The sequence below is a fragment of the Arachis hypogaea genome, chromosome 4 (assembly GCF_003086295.3).
Source record: "Arachis hypogaea cultivar Tifrunner chromosome 4, arahy.Tifrunner.gnm2.J5K5, whole genome shotgun sequence".
Classification (NCBI taxonomy): Eukaryota; Viridiplantae; Streptophyta; class Magnoliopsida; order Fabales; family Fabaceae; genus Arachis; species Arachis hypogaea.
In genome coordinates this window covers 94,387,630-94,393,782 of record NC_092039.1, presented here as the reverse complement: position 1 = coordinate 94,393,782, position 6,153 = coordinate 94,387,630, and the positions used below count along the sequence as shown (strand labels likewise).

Genomic DNA, 6,153 nt, shown 5'->3' with positions numbered 1-6,153 from the left:
TTATGCTTTAGAGTTCTCAAACAAAAGGACAATAGTCCTCAAGGGGAATGATGTGTTCTTAGAATCTGATAACTCCTATGGGTGTAAGGACATGCCACATTTGGAAGATGCTACATATGTAGTTGGGTATGCTCTTAGTGGAGAAGCCTTTATTATTAGAAAAATTTTAAATGTTCAAACCAAAGACAATCGTCTAGAATAGTGGGAGAATATCTTTCACACCAAAGTCATGTTGGGAAGAAAGGTTGACTTATGATCATTGATGTTGGAAGTTATGCAAACATTGCTAGCACTACCATAGTTGACAAATTAGAGTTAAAATACACCAAACACCCTAATTCTTACAAACTGAAGTGGTTGAGTGATGTTGGCAAACTAAAGGTTGTGAAGCAAACTCGTGTGTAGTTTTCTATTAGGGGGTACAGTGATGAAGTACTCTATGATGTGGTACCTATACAAGCTTGTCATTTACTCTTAGGGCATCCATAGCGGTATGATAGGTGTGTGGTTCATGATGATTTCACAAACAAATATTTATTTGCCTACCTTGGCAACAAAATCACTCTTGCACCATTATCCCCTAAAGAGGTATACTTAGAGTAGTTGCGAATGCGTGAGTCCACAAAAGAGTCTTTAAGATATGAGAATCTAACACACAAGAGGCTAAAAAGAGGAGTTTGAAAAAAGAAAAGAGTGATAAAAAGAGTCATTATTTGAGTGAAAAGAAAAGTTGTAAGGCAGAAAAGTTTACGAGAGTAAAAGAGAATGAGCGTGATAAAAAAGTATGTTTTTATGCAAAAGAGAAATATCCAAATAGTGTTTGTCTCATGGTTCTGAAAACCGAACCGGACCGGCCGGTTCAACCGGAAAAACCGGGAATCGGTCACCTAATCGGTCCGGGTAAGGTCAGAAACCGGCTGGCAAAAAACCGGTGAAAAAACCGGTCGAACCGGTGGTTAACCGGTGAACCGGGAGAACCGTTCGGTTTTTTCACGGTTTATTGGTTTGAATACTAAACTTCAAAACGGCGTCGTTTTGCAGAAGAAAAAAAACAGAGAAAAGGGCTATCACTCTATCAGCATCAGGTTTCCTTCACGAACCCTAAATCCCTAATTGCCACCAGCCACCACCCTCAGTCAGTATCTCAGTTTCTCTCACCCTCTCACCCTCGCACAGGCCACAGCCCCTCATCGCCGTCGCACCTCTCCTCCATCGCCGTCGCGGAGCTCCGCTCCTCCATCGCAGTCGCCCAGCTCGCCACCTCCACCGTCGCACCTCTCCTCCATCGCCGTCGCCCAGCTCCCCACCTCCACCGTCGTCGCCCAGCTCTCCACCTCCATTGTCGTCGCCGAGCTCTCCACCTCCACCGTTGCGCCTCTCCTCCATCACCGTCGCCCAGCTCCCCACCTCCACCGTCGTCGCCCAGCTCTCCACCTCCACTGTCGTCGCCGAGCTCTCCACCTCCACCGTCGTCGCCGGTAATACTCTGCCTTCCACCTCAGTTCATGTATGCGGGCATGTTTCTGTTCATGGTTCTGTTCTTGTTCCTGTTCCTCTGTATCACAGAAAACATGTTGCTCTCTGTTCATGTTCCTTTCTGTTCATGACTTCATGTTTATCTTTGATGTTTCTGTTCCTATATCTGTTTAATTTTGATGCTTCAATTTTTCGCTGCTTAAATTGTGCTAAAGTTGAATTTGAACATGTTTCTGCTTCATCAATGAATTTGTTTTTGATTGCTTCATGATTTTTGTTTGCTGCTTCTGATTTTTGTTTGCTGCTTCATGAATTTGATTTTCTTTGATTTTTTTTGATTTATTTGCTGAGGTTATTTGTTCATCAGTGAATTGGGTTTTGATTGCTTCTGATTTTTGTTTGCTGCTTCATGAATTTGATTTTCTTTGAATGTTTTTGATTTATTTGCTGAGGTCATTTGTTCATCAGTGAATTGGGTTATTTGATGCTATAAATATCATATAAATGCTAATTCTGTATGATTCAGAATTATATTATAATTATTGATAATTTTAGGATTAATGAGTTGTGCACTTGTGCTCTTGAATTTATTGAAATAGGTTGAACATACAAAATGAATGAGGGGTTCTGTAATGAGTTGCATGTATTGGTGGCTCTTCAAGCGGCGCTGACCGTTATTGGTAACTTCACAATGTGCATTGCTGCTTACAGGATATACAAATCGTCCAACGAAGGCTCCAAGAATTTTTGAATGAAAAAGTATGTGTATATATACTTTGAATGGATGTCCTACTCTTCTCTTGTGTTGATTCTGATTGCTAAACTATATCTTCCATGAACATGCTGATCATTTACCAAAATATGTTGTTAGACAACTATAGAATAGTCCCATAAGCAAAGGCATAGGTTTCACATGATTACTTGAACTCTTTTCATTACATTGAAAAATAAAGCTTTTCAAAGCTACAAGTTTGTTCAGTTTAAGAATCAAAACACAGTACCTTATTACTTGTGAAAGTATTTTAGTAAAGATTTTGCCAAGGTATTAGTTAAGAATTGTAAATAGAAAATACTCAATAATAATCATTACATTTGAAAATTTCAACATATATTTTACATCTCTAAGATCAGCTTTGTGTGTGTTTAGATAAACTACAACTTACTAGGGTAGTGGCTGGGGTAAGCTTTTGTAGAACTCATTCGAAATAAACTTTATTGGAGAAATGTAAAGCATGTGTTATATATTGAAGCAAATGGCATTTGCATGCAGCCTTCCACGAGATCAAGTAAGCAGAGAAGTCCCCTCCAAAATGGTTTGAAGATGTGGTCCATTTCTTTCATAATTCACATGTCATTTTTCTTTTCAAGTAAAGAAAAGCCATCCCATCTTGTCTACCCTCTAAAAAGTCCATGCCACCCCATAAAGATAATGAAAGCATTCATAATGGCTCATTAGTCACAAGTCAAAGTGTGAAATCATCCACATGGACCTAAATTTTGATGTTTGAAGTTGTTTGTAAACTTCTAATATTAAGTAATGGATAATTTATTATGTGAAATTTTACATTTTATTAAGTTAGAAATTATTGAATTTATATATTTAAAATTATTTTTAGGTTTTTTAATAATTTTATTTAATATTTAATAAACCGGTTGAACCCCGGTCGAGCCAGTGAACCATTGAACCAGTGACCTCACCGGTTTATTGACCGGTCCGGTTCTCGCAACCTTGGTTTGTCTAGAAAAAAGAGAACTAATTTTAGTGAGGTTTCTAGAGTCATTACTATTTGACATTGAAATTCACCATAAACAATATAGTGTCTTTACTTTACTTTTGTAGGACTTTGGAGATGTCTTTCCAGATGAGATGCCACCAGGTTTACCTCCATTAAGAGGCATTGAACATCAAATTGACTTTATCCCTGGAGTAAGTATTTTTCAACCGGCCAGCTTATCAGACCAATCTTGAGCTGACAAAAAAGCTACAATGACAAGTTGAGGAGCTCTTGGCTAAAAGTTTTGTGAGAAAAAGCATGAGTCATTGTGCTATTCCAATGCTTTTAGTGCCCAAGAAGGATAGATCATGAAAGATATGTGTTGACTATAGAGTTATAAACAAGATTACGGTAAGGTATCACCATCCTATTCCTAGACTTGATGAATTGCATAGATCTGTTAATTTTACTAAAATAGATTTAAGTAGTAGTTATCATAAAAAAAAAGAATAAAACCTGGTAATGAATAAAAAAAACAACTTTCAAAACTAAATATGGATTGTATGAGTAGTTAGTTATGCCATTTGGATTGACTAATGTACCTAGTAAGTTCATGAGATTAATGAATAATGTTTTAAAAGAATTTTTAGAAAAATTTGTACTTGTTTATTTTGATGATACATTTATTAAATTTAGAGTAAATATCTTAAGGATTATATTTTTCATGTTCAGTCTGTTTTAGATGTACTTAAAAAGAAAAAATTGTATTCTAATATCCAGAAGTGTTCGTTTTGTTTAAGTAAATTAGTGTTCTTGCGTTTTGTGATAAGTTCTCAGAGGATTAACGTAGATGACGAGAAGGTGAAGCCTATTAAAGAATGACCCACACTTCAGAGTGTCTCTGATGTTAGAACTAGTTGCACTTAGTTTGAGCCTAATGAATAAGAACACTAGCTAAGATATACAATGTTAATAGATATTAGTTCCATTCTTTACAGTGGTCGATTAGAAATAAAACAGATAACACTGGAGTTTGGGTTCGTGGGGATCGGATTCAGGCGGTGGCCATTCTGATTGATTTGGTGTGTTGCGCAACATAATTCTGTCACACTATGTACAATGTGTGCATGTATGATAAACCGCTATTTTACGGTTTATTTTGTATTGAATTGAGCGGATTTTATCAATTATTCTCACACTTATGCATATAATTCTCATGTTTTACATTTTCCTTCTTAATCTTGTGATATGATTGAAAACAAGCTTCTTTGGCCTTAAGTTTGCTAATTTTAATCCTCTCTTATTATTATTCAATGCCGTGATATGTGTGTTCAATGCTTTCAGGTTTTATAGGGCAGGAATGGCTTAAAAGATGGATAAAAAGCGTGCAAAAGTGGAAGGAACGCAAGAAATTGGAGTTTTGAGAAGCTGGCAGTAACGTGTACGCGTGACTCGTGCAGGAGACAAGAGACGCGCACGCGTGGATGATGTGTATGTGTGACCAAGATTTTGTCAAGCGACGCATACGCGTGGCCGACGCATACGCGTGACAGAGCGTCACGTGCTGCAGATATCAGAAAATGCTAGGGGCAATTTCTGGGCTAGTTTTGGCCCAGTTCCAAGCCCGAAAACACATATTAGAGGCTGCAGAGTGGGGGAATCAATCATACACACATTGATTCACATTAGTTAGGTTTTAGATGTAGTTTTTAATTTCTCGTTAGGTTCAGATTCAATTTTACTTTAATTTAGTTTTCTCTTACTTTTATTTGTTCAAGCACTTTAGTTCATCTTCCTCCCTTGTTATTTCCCTTTTTCACCATTTTCATGATTATGAGCTATTGTTACATTTGATTTATTCTAATGTAATTTGTGTTTCCTATGTTTATTGTTGCTCTCTTTAATTGTAAGTCATTGATGCTTGCAATTGGTTGTTTAGATTTATTTTCCTTATTTCCAAGTGTTTGATAAAATGCTTGGTTGGTGGTGCACGAAATTGCAATCACACTTTTGCAATTCCGCACAACTAACCAGCAAGTGCACTGGGTCATCCAAGTAATACCTTACGTGAGTAAGGGTCGACCCCACGGAGATTGTCGGCTTGAAGCAAGCTATGGTTATCTTGTAAATCTTAGTCAGGATATCAGAGATTATTAGGATTGATTGTGAAAAGTAAAAGAACATGAAATAAGTACTTGTTTTGCAGTGATAGAGAATAGGTTGAGGTTTTGGAGATGCTCCATCTTCTGAATCCCTGCTTTCCTACTGTCTTCTTCTTCAAGCACGCAAGGCTCCTTCCATGGCAAGCTGTATGTAAGGGTTTCACCGTTGTCAGTGGCTACCTCCCATCCTCTCAGTGGAAATGTTCAACGCACCCTGTCACGGCACGGCTATCCATCTGTCGGTTCTCAAGGCCGGAATAGAATCCAGTGATTCTTTTGCGTCTGTCACTAACGCCCCGCCCTCAGGAGTTTGAAGCTCGTCACAGTCATTCAATCATTGAATCCTACTCAGAATACCACAGACAAGGTTTAGACCTTTCAGATTCTCTTGAATGCCGCCATCAGTTCTAGCTTATACCACGAAGATTCCGGTTAAAGAATCCAAGAGATATCTACTTAATCTAAAGTAGAACGGAGGTGGTTGTCAGGCACACGTTCATAGTTGAGAATGATGATGATTGTCACGGATCATCACATTCATCCGAATTAAGAACAAGTGATATCTTAGAATGGAAGCAAGCATGATTGAATGAGAAACAGTAGTAATTGCATTAATCCATCAAGACACAGCAGAGCTCCTCACCCCCAACCATGGGGTTTAGAGACTCATGATGTGGAAGGTACACAAAAAAACGTGTAAAGTGTCATGAGGTACAGATACAATGTCAAAAGATCCTATTAATAGTAAACTAGTGACCTAGGGTATACAGAAATGAGTAAATGACGTAAAAATCCACTTC

General features: G+C 37.9%; 1 long non-coding RNA gene across 3 annotated transcripts; it reads left to right on the top strand.

The window, feature by feature from the left end:
• Nucleotides 1-1,079: 1,079 nt before the first annotated feature.
• On the top strand, nt 1,080-5,007 carry LOC140184451 (uncharacterized). Of its 3 annotated transcripts, none has more exons than XR_011881234.1 (4): nt 1,084-1,478; nt 2,076-2,235; nt 3,317-3,607; nt 4,536-5,007. It is a non-coding gene; the product is annotated as an uncharacterized lncRNA (long non-coding RNA). The 3 variants fall into 3 exon arrangements; XR_011881233.1 differs by having other exon boundaries at nt 1,085-1,478; nt 3,317-3,602; XR_011881232.1 differs by lacking the exons at nt 3,317-3,607; nt 4,536-5,007 and having other exon boundaries at nt 1,080-1,478; nt 2,076-3,035.
• Nucleotides 5,008-6,153: the final 1,146 nt, after the last annotated feature.